The following is a 12,890-nucleotide window of genomic DNA, read 5'->3' on the forward strand; positions in this document are numbered from 1 at the left end:
ATTATATGCAAGTGCCACAGTTAGTTCAACAACCCCCTCCGATACATAAATTTGTATAGAAAATGACTTTTTTCCTGCCTATTTTATGTTTTTCGAACGAATTAAGCTCTTTTAATCCTAATATATAGGAATAAAAATATTTATAACTTGATAATTAACTGTGTTGTTACCTTTTATATTGAAAAAAAAAAACTTCAAAATATAGATATCATTATCTCTTAGGACAAAAGATGCCTGTGATTTTGATTAAAATGTAACATAATATTTTTCTATTTGTGAAATGCTAATTTAAAATCTCACCCCAACAAAAACAAAAAATACAAAAAGGAATTCCGTGGCCGGGATTCGAGCCCAGAACCACTAGCTAAAACTGGATCACTACCTACCAAAACCCGCCATGCTAAACCGGTTGTCAATTTTAGTACTGAGATACAAAGAGAGCGCCACTAGTACAAACGAACTTTTGAAAGGGGCATTTTTTTGTATGGAGTTATCGTTCTTCTCCTTGTGAGTATTATATTCTTTGCTGTGGCTACAGAAGTTACTTTTACAATCCATCTCTATAGAATTTTCTCTTTGCTAGAGTCTGGCTAGCCAAATATTGTTGACAGATTTTTCCTTGTTGTATCACCAATTGTCTATGACTAAAAAAAAACTAATGGCTGTTGTCAATTTATGTCATTCATTCAAATTGTTCGCGGTTTATAAGGGGCTTATTTTAAATAATATTAATAATGACTATACCGAGTGGGGTCCGCAACGACCGCAAACTATTATTTAAGCTCGTAAATAATTACGACTATGTGCGAAGTTGACGTGAAACATTGTATAAAGAAATACTGCTATGTTTACAAGTCGTAAACAATTTAGTGGATTGGTGCTCTATTACTATTTTGATACTTTAAGTACGAGTTCTAACATTTGCCTATAACTTTAATTAAGTACGTGAATTTCATATTCTGGAAAATATCAATAAAATCCAAACATTGGAACGTAATGAGTTACTGAAAACCAATATTTAGAAGAAATCTGTGGAGTGAAGTGACTGGTCAGTAGTAATTTGATTTAACAATATAAAATATATAAACATATCTAGACGAAACATTCTTCATCATTCTTTGTATTTTACATAGTGGTAGAAATTATGTGTGCTGACTTTGAGTGCACGTCAACGTATATTTAACTGATTTCCTTAGGTACCTTACGTGTACACAAAAAATAAAAAATATGTTCTAGTATCAAAACTATAATTGTTACTACACAAAGTGTGACCAGCTCAATATTTATTTAATTTCCCGCCAAAAAAATGTGTAATATTTCGGTAGCCAGACGGTATGTATTTACAAATTCAATTTTGGAAGGAAATTGAAGATAGATTGACATTCCATTTATTAGACATAAAAAAGTTTTATTTAACATCACAAATATCGCATTGGTAAATTTAAAGATAAGATCTTAAAACTACTATGTATACGTAAACATAGGCTTCAGAGAAACAAACACTTCCTGTAGAACACGTATAATTTTAACCATTAAACAAAAATAAAATATCACTAGTTTACATATGTATGTGTACACGGTGTATAAACTGAATTTTATACAGGGATCGGAACCGGTTTTTTGGAAAAACTTTGAAATAAACATATATTTCGGTTTATAATAAGTATAAACTCCAAATATAGGACTCGGTTGTGTTTTTTGATAACGACTTCGTATTATGAGATTGCCCAATTAGAAATGAAATAATTAACAAAGAACGAAAAAATACCGTTTTCGTTCCCATACAAAAAATACCGGTTTCCGATCCCTGATTTTATAAAAACACAATTTTAACGCTTCTTATTTTTAAGTGGCTATCTTAAACTCGATGGCGATGTGTATGTCTGTCTTCCGCATGAAGGAATAGGTACAAAAAAAACGCGGCTGAAAATTTAGTTGTGAATAAGATGAATTGATGAGATGCGAGTGGAATGAACGATGATGGCCAATTCACTTGGTGGAAAGAGATCTAAATTTAAAACCGAAGATTCATAAAACCCGACGAATGCGGTTGTTTGAATTTTGAGATAATAAAATGCGGATCACAGATATTTAAAAAGGGATAAATGGCAAAAGTAAAAAATATGGCACAAAGCAAACAATAAATAATTAACTGGTTACAAAAAGGAATCGGAAGCTATTATTGAAAATTTAAATAACATAAAATCTTGAAGTTCAGGAAACTGTGGAAAGGTACAGATGAATACACGCTTAAAGTTACTGGTCGCTGAACACTAGTTTATTTGCAGATCCACGCGGAATACGAGCTCGACTCCTCCAACCGACTATGGCTTGCCGATCGTCTCAAAAAAAAGGATCGGTATTCAGGAACAGGGTTCAAAAGCTTGCTTTTGCACTGGCGATCACGATCACCAATTCCACGGCCTGGTGTCAGAATATTGAAATAGGTTATAGGAAACTTTGTACTATAACTATACTTAAACAAGAAATAAAATCAATTTGGTCAAACACCCAGGGAACAAAATGGACTTCTCAATCCAAGAATCACAATCGATCTGCCTTTTCTTTCCAAAACAAAATTCTCCATCTTGACAATCTCGAATCCTCAAAAATTTTAATTCAAAATCAGCGCAAATACTCTCTTTATTCAATTGCTGCCAGCCATAAAAAATATTCAAAAAGTTAAAGATTACATATCCCGGTAAGGCAAAAGACGGGTTTTGATATATGCGCCATCTAACGGTACTCGCGTGAACAGCGAAGAACTACCAAACAACTAAGCGAACTGTTCAAGTACAAACTCGAACTGGCGATAGATGTAGCGATACGCTACAAGGCTTACTTCGTTGTGCCAATGCTGTAGTGGAACATCAATTACTGATTTGACGTAATCCTACAAAATTTTCTTTGACTATACACCTCTATTTCAGTTTGGTAAATGCTAGGTCTCTGGGTATTTATTTATAAATGCTGGAATACAATACAATACAAAACCATTGAACTATTTTATTACCATGTATAAAACCAGTCTTTTGCGCCATGAGTTGTTGTCGGCCGACAACAAACTATGGAAGCGGCGCGTGAATCTCGCGACCTAAACGCGTACCTAAGCGCCATGAATTTCACGACGCTTATGACATTTTGGTCGCGTGATACAAGTTGCGATTCATTGACATATATCTAATAATGACAGGCCTTACGGACTATGCTTACGGGCACTAAGAATGGTGCTAGTTCAGTAGTGTCACTCATGAATTCGAGCCAATCGTGCAGTCTAACGCTACTAGTTGCGCTCAATTTATGCGAACTCATCAACCAACCGCGTTGTGGCGTTAGACTGCATGATTGGCTCGAATTCGTGTGCGTGACAACCGCTGTTCTGACCCTTATTGCCCGTAAGGCCCGACAGGCCCGTCCTCAGATATATGTCAAATTGTCAATGTTACGATTGCGACAATTTCATTGTTTTTTATGGCTTCTCTGTATAACGTAATAATAACTCAATGTACAAAACACACTCTGATTTTCACCTCGATTGCGAAGAAGATATAAATAAAGACATTATTGTTTAAAATATACAAAAAACGCATTAAGCACGTAAATAAATTACTTATTGATTGATTTATACGCTGATGACCTGCAAATATACACTCAAAGTGATCTAAATAGTTTAGTAGAAGCTGTTAGGAAAATTAATAATGATACACGAAGGAAAGTTACAAAACTTAGATCAGTAAAACGGGATGCTGGCTAAGTAGGTAGGTACTAGGTAGTTAGAAACGGGTGAGCTTAATGAAGATAAGGACACGAGGCCGCAATACCATTTCACTGTATAAGTAGTTTTTCCAAACATAATAATATGCGTGGAAATACCACTTACCACACAATACCACAATTTCTTGAGGTGCTTATTGCCCGTGCGGACGCCATGACCGGCGCTGCGCGCGAGCGTGACGTGCGGCGAGTGGCTAGTACTTTGCTGGCTTAGGCCGGCAATGTTGTATGAAAATCCATCGTTTTATTAAAGCATCTACAAAATGATGTTTCGCAGAATTTATTATCACAAACATAAAGACAATAGTTCCGTGCATGTTCGAGTTTTTTTTAAACCATTTACCCAATAGTACTCGTATAATTACTATAGCCTGCCTAACCTATTCCGGTGGGTTTCGCAGTCGGTTGCCTGCCTTAATTACAGCCCAACGGAGTGTCAAATCCCTTTGTGATGCAGTGCGTCGATGCAGGGTGAGCCAGCCATGCGATCTGCTTAATTGTTATCACACATGCAGCTACAGGCTACGTACAAAGCCTACTATTACAGCGGTATAAGTACGGCTCAGAGCTTATTTCAGCAATAGGATACCTAGGTACTTATTCAGAAAAGGAATAGGATTTTGGATTTTAGACAGAGGCAATCACAAAATCAGTTTTACGAAGATGCACAGAAAAAAAGGCAATAGTTATTTGTTTTACAAGGGGGCAAAGTTGGTGTTTAACCGCTCGTGCTAATATTGATACCCGAGCAAGCGAAAGATTCCAAAACTGAACTACAAGCGTAGCGAGTGATTCGAGAAGTGGAATCTTGAGCGTTGCCAAGGTTTCAAGGCACGAGACACAAAATTTTTCACTAAACCAAAAAAATCAAACCAAATCAAATCCAAATAAACGTAATAAAAAAATATCATTTAAAAGTCAATTCTACCAGTAAACATACGGAAACAACTCAAAATTTGCATCTCATTACTTTGCCCCACATGTGGATAAAATGCAACTTTCTCAACAAGAGGGCCTTCACCAGTGTGGTGAAAAATAGCTATTTGCATTTGTAATGATTTTACATAAGCAAATATTAGCCATGAAAAGAAGGAATTGATTCATCACTCAGTTCACTCATCACAATACCTATATCATGACGTCACACCTGTAGAGAAGCGTAGGTCTCCGTTTCAGTTTGGGAAAAATGCTAGCTTTCGTTAATGTCCGGATGTTCGGAACCGATTTTTAATTTCGAGCGCTTGATTTTGTCATTCAAAAATCGAACATGATCTTACCACTAATTAGTAGGTAAGTATTCAATTCTGTTAGTAGAATAGAATTCTGTAAGTAAATGCCTAGTGGTGGCAATCTGGCCAACATACCTTCACAATGGCAGTGGGAAAAGTCATGGGGTATTGGTCATGAGGGTGATCATGGGGGTGGTCTTGGGGGTCAATGGGAGTGGTCATGTATTGGTCATGGGTGTTCATGGGGTTGGTTATGAGCCTATGGTGGTGGTCACTGGTCAACTGGTCATGCAGGTGGTCATGGGGGAGATAATGGGGGTTGTCGTAGTGGAATCACTATCGAGACGGGAACCGACGATGCAGTGCCACGACTGCGGCGACGCCGAAGACACGGCGCTACACACGTTGGCGGTGTGCCCAGCGTGGGCGGAGCAGCGGGCCGCACTCGTGGCCATAGTGGGGAGCGACCTTTCCTTGCCAGCGGTGGTGAAAGCCATGCTTGGTGGGGAGAGGCCATGGGTGGCTGCGGCCTCCTTCTGCGAGGACGTGATGGCGCAGAAGGAGGCGGCGGAGCGCGGCAGGGAGGAAGATCCGGCCTCCCAGCCAATGCGCCGCAAACGTGTCGGGCGAAGGCGGTTGGCATACGACCGCCGATTACCCCCATAAGGGTTCCTGTGGGCGGCAGGCTCGGGGACGTCTGCCGCCTACACAAGGGTCCCTGCGCAGGCGGGCGCGATGCATGATCAACGTGCCCACTGAGGTGGAGGGGTGATATATATTCCCCCACGAGTCGAGTCCGAGTCCGGACGGCCGCTGGCGAGGTTGCGGAAGAGTACTTCGGCGTTCCTGGGACCTCGCCCTATAGCACTGAGGCGGCAGCAGAGGGGTTTTAGTGGGTAAACCATGGGTCTCATCAGCCTATATGGGAGTCCCACATAACCATCCCAGGCCCGTCCCCGCGTCTGGGTGGTATGCGAAACGCATTTCCCCTCTTAAAAAAAAAAAAGTGGAATCACTATAATTACTATTGCCCGTTCTTTACTTACTATTCTTGCTCAGCGACAAGCGCCCGTAAGTCCTTTCTATACTTAGCTACCTACTACTGATAGTGTGGTCTTTCAAGACAACTTGACGACTCAAGAGGCTGTTTCCGCCAGCGAGTCGGGTAACTGGCTGAACGCATCACAAAACATAAGTACTGTAAAGGTTTGCAACCTTTACAGCCTTTTGGTCGGTGACTGGCAATATAGTTACATATTTGAATAATTTGAATTTAGAATCAGATCTCGCTGTCAGATGGAAATGGAACGGATGTGCCGAATATTGTATCGTAGTCGTAGCTAAAACATGAGAAAAAATATGTATACCTACGCTTAAAGTGCGAGTGTTTGTCATCCTCTCTGCTAGGCAAAGAGTATAATAATATATACCTATGCTGCTGGGAAGAATCACTTACATGGTGGAGGATGCTAAATTAGCGTAAAGTTTCCCCCTAGTTTTTCGCGTCTTAGATATCGCGTTACAGAAAATCGCTAAAAAGAACCCCGACCTCATATCGCACGCCAAGTGACGAAACGCAGGACTAAGAAGAAACAAAAGGAAAGAAGAACGCAATTAGTAATCTCCGCTTCGAGGTCCTGTTCCGGGTGATTCATTTCTGGTTACATACCTATCATTATTACCCGGGTAAATTTCACCAAACGAGCAGATGCTCGATTCAAAATTTTAGACCTAGTAGTTTCGGAAAGAGTGGTCTTTATTTGCCTATTTTTTTAATAACTTCTAAACGAATTATTTAAAAATTATAAAAAAATATGTTTGTGATTCCTACAATGAGTCCTTTCATTTGATATATAGCACGATATAGTTTGCAAAACTTTTATTTTTAATTTTCTCGTTTACCCCCCAAAAGTGGCCCCTATATTCAAAATTAATTCATTTAACTTACTGAACGTCTTTGGGTCACAGATTTACATATGTGTACCAAATTTCAACTTCATTGCTCTAGTAGTTTCAGAGCAAATAGGCTGTAACAGACAGACAGACAGACGCACAAGTGATCCTATAAGGGTTCCGTTTTTTCTTTTTGAGGTAGGTATGGAACCTTCAGTTCACTTCATAAAATTGATGGTTTTTGAGAGAAAATGCTCGATTTGCTTAAGAAAACATCCATATCACCTTACATGTGCCTTTAAAAATTGAGGAGTACCCTCAATTCCTCATGGATCCCATCATCAGATAGGAACCAAATTAAAATAGGACCACCTTTGAGGTAACTCTTTCAAACAGAAAATAATTACTCAAATCGAATCATGGGTGCCCGAGAAATCGGTGAACGTACATAAAAAAATAGCCACAACCGAATATAAAACCTCCTCCTTCTATGAAATTGAAGTCGGTAAAAAAGGGCGCCCTTTCGCGGCAGTTACGTCTTCATAAATAAGTTTTTTGATAAACACATTATAATGTCTCAACCGATCGTGTTTAAAATAATTTTCGTGGAAAGTTTCAAATGATGATGATGATGGTGGTTGATGAAGACTGTTTTTTGAAGACTGTTGGGCTTGGTCGCCTTGGGCAGCAGCGCCGATCTATGCACGGGTAGCCTGGATGTGGGATTGTGCAAAGACTGCAAAGGTATCCATATCCACGCATGTGGCGTCCTACACCAAGGCCTACCTAGTTTCCACGGCACCAATCTTGCTCCGTCGGGTCGCTTGCCATCGTCTCTCGCCATGCCCGCGGGCGGGTTCAAGAATCACGGAGACGATGGCAAGTGCGCTTAGGTTAGAAGGTGGCCCTGACACATAATAGCCATCATGACAATCGTACATCCACAAACGCCAAATGAAATGGAAAAATATATTACAGATGCTATGAAAAGTCACGTGATTATCCATTATTTAAGTTTCGATTCGCGTTTCTATCAACGATTATCATCTTGGCTGGCCGCTTAGCCAACGTGCAAATCGCTTACGCTCCGTAGCGATCGAAACGCAACTGTCACTGTCGTACTAATATGGAAGAGTGATAGAGGGACACAAAGCTATTCGTTGTCGAAGCGATAGCGATTGTCACCTTGGTTAGGCCATCTGGGCTCTCTGTACTCGTGCAAGCGTCAACTCTCAACAGGTATAAATTGACGGACAATGTTGTTATAGGCTTATTCCACGACAAGAGTAACGCGATTTAAGTACCATTTTATTGCGTCTTCCTTGTATTAGTGCGGCAAATTTAAAAGTTAATTTATTTATAGATACCTAGTAGGCGTTACCTTTTATCCCTAAGATACCTATCAGTCGGCCCGATTCTAACTTTAAGATAGAGGTACTTACGTCAAACATTTGCTAAAGATACGATATGGATTAGAAATGTCAGTGTTAAAAGTGATGTTTCTTCAAACAAAAATGTCACTTTAGACACTGACATATTGATATCACATCTTTAGGAAAATTTTGACGTATCTTAAAGTTCGAATCGAGCCGTTTGACATGCAATGCAAGCAACAAACATACGCAAGGAGACTCTTGGTACTTCTCCGTAGAATGGGCCAATAAATCAATAAATAACTATATTTTTCAATTTATATGTGAACTCGAATTTGAATTAAGATCTTAAATAGGTGCATATTTATTAAAAAATAAAATAAAATAAATATTTTAGGACATTATTACACTAATTGACCAAGTCCCACAGTAAGTTCGATAAGGCCTGTGTTGAGGGTACTTAGACAACGATATATATAATATATAAATACTTAAATACGTAGAAAACACCCATGACTCAGGAACAAATATCCGTGCTCATCACACAAATAAATGCCCTTACCAGGATTTGAACCCGGGACCATCGGCTTTATAGGCAGGGCACCTACTAGGCCAGACCGGTCGTCATTTATTATGATATACACTTTGCGTACAATAATGTTCAACCTTTAAAAATAGTTTTATTTATAAAAATCATTATCTATACATATAATAAAGCTGAAGCAGGTTGAAAGTCTGTACACGGAAGATATTCGAAAAAAAAATAGGCTGGGGATACTAAGAATCGTTAACAGAACACGTTCCAACAGTTTTTAGAATTTTTGTCTGTTTGTCAGTTTCTCCGTTTGTCTGTTTATTTGACCTCGCATCACGTGAAAACGGCTGAACGGATTTTGATGCAAAATTTACTAATCTGTCGAGAAAATGCCCGGCCAAGTTATAGGCTATAAAAATTCTATCCCTAGAAGGGGGGGTAGCCACTACACTCGATTGAGTTAAGTTTGCACCTGAATCTTATGGCGCTACTTAGGAAGGAGGTGCAAACTTTTACAACAAATATGTGCTACGAGTATCGAGTACCCTGCTAAACTAACAGATATGGTGCTGAAATTAAGCCACCGAGGAAGAATTTTGCCAAATTAACTCTAAAGTTAGAAGAGGGGGGGTACGGATATCAATTCAATTTCAATTGTGTTAATGTAATAATACAACGAAATTAAACGACACTAAATTAATTGCCATACATTGCACAGTGCCATCTTTTGGGAAACTGAGTAAAATTTTTGTAATCAAGTAAACTAATAATTTTTAAGAAAAAAAAACCGACTTCAATGAGGTAGACCGGTGAAAGAACGATTATTGTTGATTTTTGATTTCATACAATTAAATTAAAAAGACAGCGTCCTACGCCTAATTATGTATAAAAGGAGGTAACATGTTATTTTTTGCCACTGCACCCACCTTGACACATTTCAGATTTGTCCTATGGTTGACTGGTAAGATACCCGCAATAGGGTATTCGACTGTATTTAAGATAAATTATTTCACACCATGCATGAAATAAAGCACCAGATAATAATAAAAAAAACTAAATAGGATAGAAATATAAAAATGTGTCTTGAAAATTTTCTCTCATTCTGTTCATCATGAACAGCTCCACTTCATCAAATGTCACTTCTACAAAGGTAAATACTTGATTTGTTGATGAAAATACAAAAATCACTATATGTATGCCTTTCACATTTGAAGAGTTCCCTCGATTCCTCATGGACCCCATCGTCAGAACTCGAACTTGACAAAAATTTGTCTTGAAAATCTAATTTACTTAACAAACACAGCGAAGAGGACAAATCGCCAAACGTGTACTGTGTATCGTTGAAGAGTTCCATTCTGATCATCATCAGCAGTTCCACTTCATCAAATGTCACTTTTTAAAATGTAAATGCTAGATTTGTTAAAGAAAATACAAAAATCATTATATATGTATGACTTTCATATTTGAAGAGTTCCCTCGATTCTCCTCCTTTTGAAATCTTGAAGTCGGTTAATAATGAGTTTACTTACGTAGTTAAGTAGTGGCAAAATCAACACACACACACAATCAACACACGTATAACTGCATAATTATCAAAAAAAATATTTTCTCCGTCATGAATTATACCTAATCGTAATTTTATCGTATCCATATTCATACGTATCGCCTCTTTTAAGCACTTAATAATGGCTACGAAGGTGGGTACTATGAAAAAAAAATTCTCTGATGTTTGCGGTGTAAATGTCAAACGATTTGGGACTCGCATTTTATACGCGTTAAAATGCCATAAGAACTAAAAACTGAAAATGCCTTATGAAGAATGCCGAGTGTAGTTTTATTAAGTGGTACCTAATTGTAAAATATTTTATCTAGACTACAGTCCTCTAGCGTATCCATCTGTCAACTTTACTTCAAGTTCCACCTCCAGGGGAGAGGCAGAGAAATTAGCGGTGAATGAGCCGGTTACTGACACAGACCGAATACCACGCGAGCGGAGCCGCGGGCACAGCTAGTTATAAATAAAACTATTGCTACTACCTAACCTACACCTATTGTTTAAAAATCCGCCCACCCCAATATCATAAACAATAATCGAAACTTAAAAAAATAACCAAAGAAAATTCGACTATTATATTTGAACGCAATCCAATCAAGAGTCCGCTGGCCGTAAGAGCGAACGAGACGTTTATATGTGATCTTTGTCGGTTTAGAGCGGGATGAATATAGCGTTAATCCTATTGGCTTATACCGGGCGACGTTTGCCACGATTGGTCGTCGTGCTTTATTGAACTGTCACTGAACGCGGTTAAGGGGGCGAGCGGTAATTCGGGGGCAAATGGCCCCCCTCAAGGGGGAGGGGCGGCCCCCACGAGACGGGTGGAAAGCCGTTTCACAGAATGGAGTTTGGCGATTGACTTGTGGGTAGTTTTCAGGGTTCCTTTAAAGTTGGGGTTTACGCATATGTTTTTGGATGTTGGTGTTGGTGGCGCCTACTACCCAACTACCTATTATAGTTTAGTGGGATATTAAATGTATTGTCTCGTCTACCGGATTTCTAACTTTTAAAAATAAAACACTACTAGACAGAAAAACAAAAAAATTAGATTTTTTTTTCACTGAAAGCCGAAATAAATAAAAATCAGTTAAATATACGTTGACGTGCACTTAAACTCAGCTCACATCATTTCTACCACTATGTAAAATACAAAGACTATATAGACATGTTTCACCAAGATATTTTTATATAATTTATATTGTTAAATCAAATTACTACTGACCAGTCACTTCACTCCACGGATTACTTCTAAATATTGGTTTTCAGTAACTCGTTATGTTCCAATGTTGCGATCTTATTTTATCCATTTCTTTACACACTTGTCATGAGATTCAGGTATTAATAAATTCACGTACTTAATTAAAGTTCACAGTTTCATCAAAATAGTAATAGAGCACCAACCTACTAAATTGTTTACGACTTGTAAACATAGCAGTTTTGTCGTTATACAAAACTCTGTCAACAATATTTGGCTAGCCAGACTCTAATACATAAATATTTATAAATAGGTACTTAAATACATGGAAGACACCCATGAGTCAGGAACATATGTCTGTACTCATCACACAAATAAATGCCCTTACCGGGATAGAATTTGAGCCCCACTACGTAGGCCAGACCAGACGGGTCGTTAAGTATTATAAATAAACAAATTATAGATTTCAAACTTAATTTGATTACTTAAGTCATTAACGCAAGGAAGAAGTAACCTCCAGTTGCCTCTGTGTACGTCCCACCTATAAGGAATTTAGCTGGACTGAAAAGAATCTTTAACAATATTAAATTAACATTTCTAAACTCCACAGGTATAAACAAATTATTTCATGTTCTATAAGTAATCATTCAAATGAAGTGACTCATGTAATATCGATCGAACTTCACTTCAAAATGTTCGTTTAATCATCAATTGACATTTCTTACAGAGTACGAGGCAAATACACTATCATTCGTATATATTTGACACGGTTCGCCGCGTATTTTGTGAATTCTCGTGACTATAAGTTATTTTGGAATATTTACCTACCTAGTGAATATCATGTAGGAAGGTAAAGGTCCAAATTTATGTTTAAAAAAAAGTCTTCTGACAGGTACCTACTGTGCTAACATTCCTTTTAGCTCAAACAAGGCCATGATATACAATGTGTTTTTACACGTAGAGTCGAGCCGTTAACCACGTATACCACCCCCATGCCTATGTTTTTTCTCAACCATTTTAAAAATGTTTCCGTTCAAAGTTTTATGGCGCCAAACAAGATTGCACTTGGTTACCTGTTGCACATTTTTTTTTATCATACGATATACTTATAATTTAAGTCATGAATTTCAAGCATAAATGTCACAGAGAATTTTCCAAAATTTCTGTAATGAGCGTCAACTTACAATTAGTTCCAAAGAATACTTGCCTGCCGCCCGAATTATCATTTGGAGCTAAGCGACTTCGTTCGACTTATAGCGACAATTTTTCTTTGAGAACCCACGCGCAATCATAAAACAGCTAGCGTTAAATTGGTCTAAAAATAATCGATAAAATG

The sequence above is a fragment of the Cydia pomonella genome, chromosome 3, assembly GCF_033807575.1.
Source record: "Cydia pomonella isolate Wapato2018A chromosome 3, ilCydPomo1, whole genome shotgun sequence".
Taxonomy (NCBI): Eukaryota; Metazoa; Arthropoda; class Insecta; order Lepidoptera; family Tortricidae; genus Cydia; species Cydia pomonella.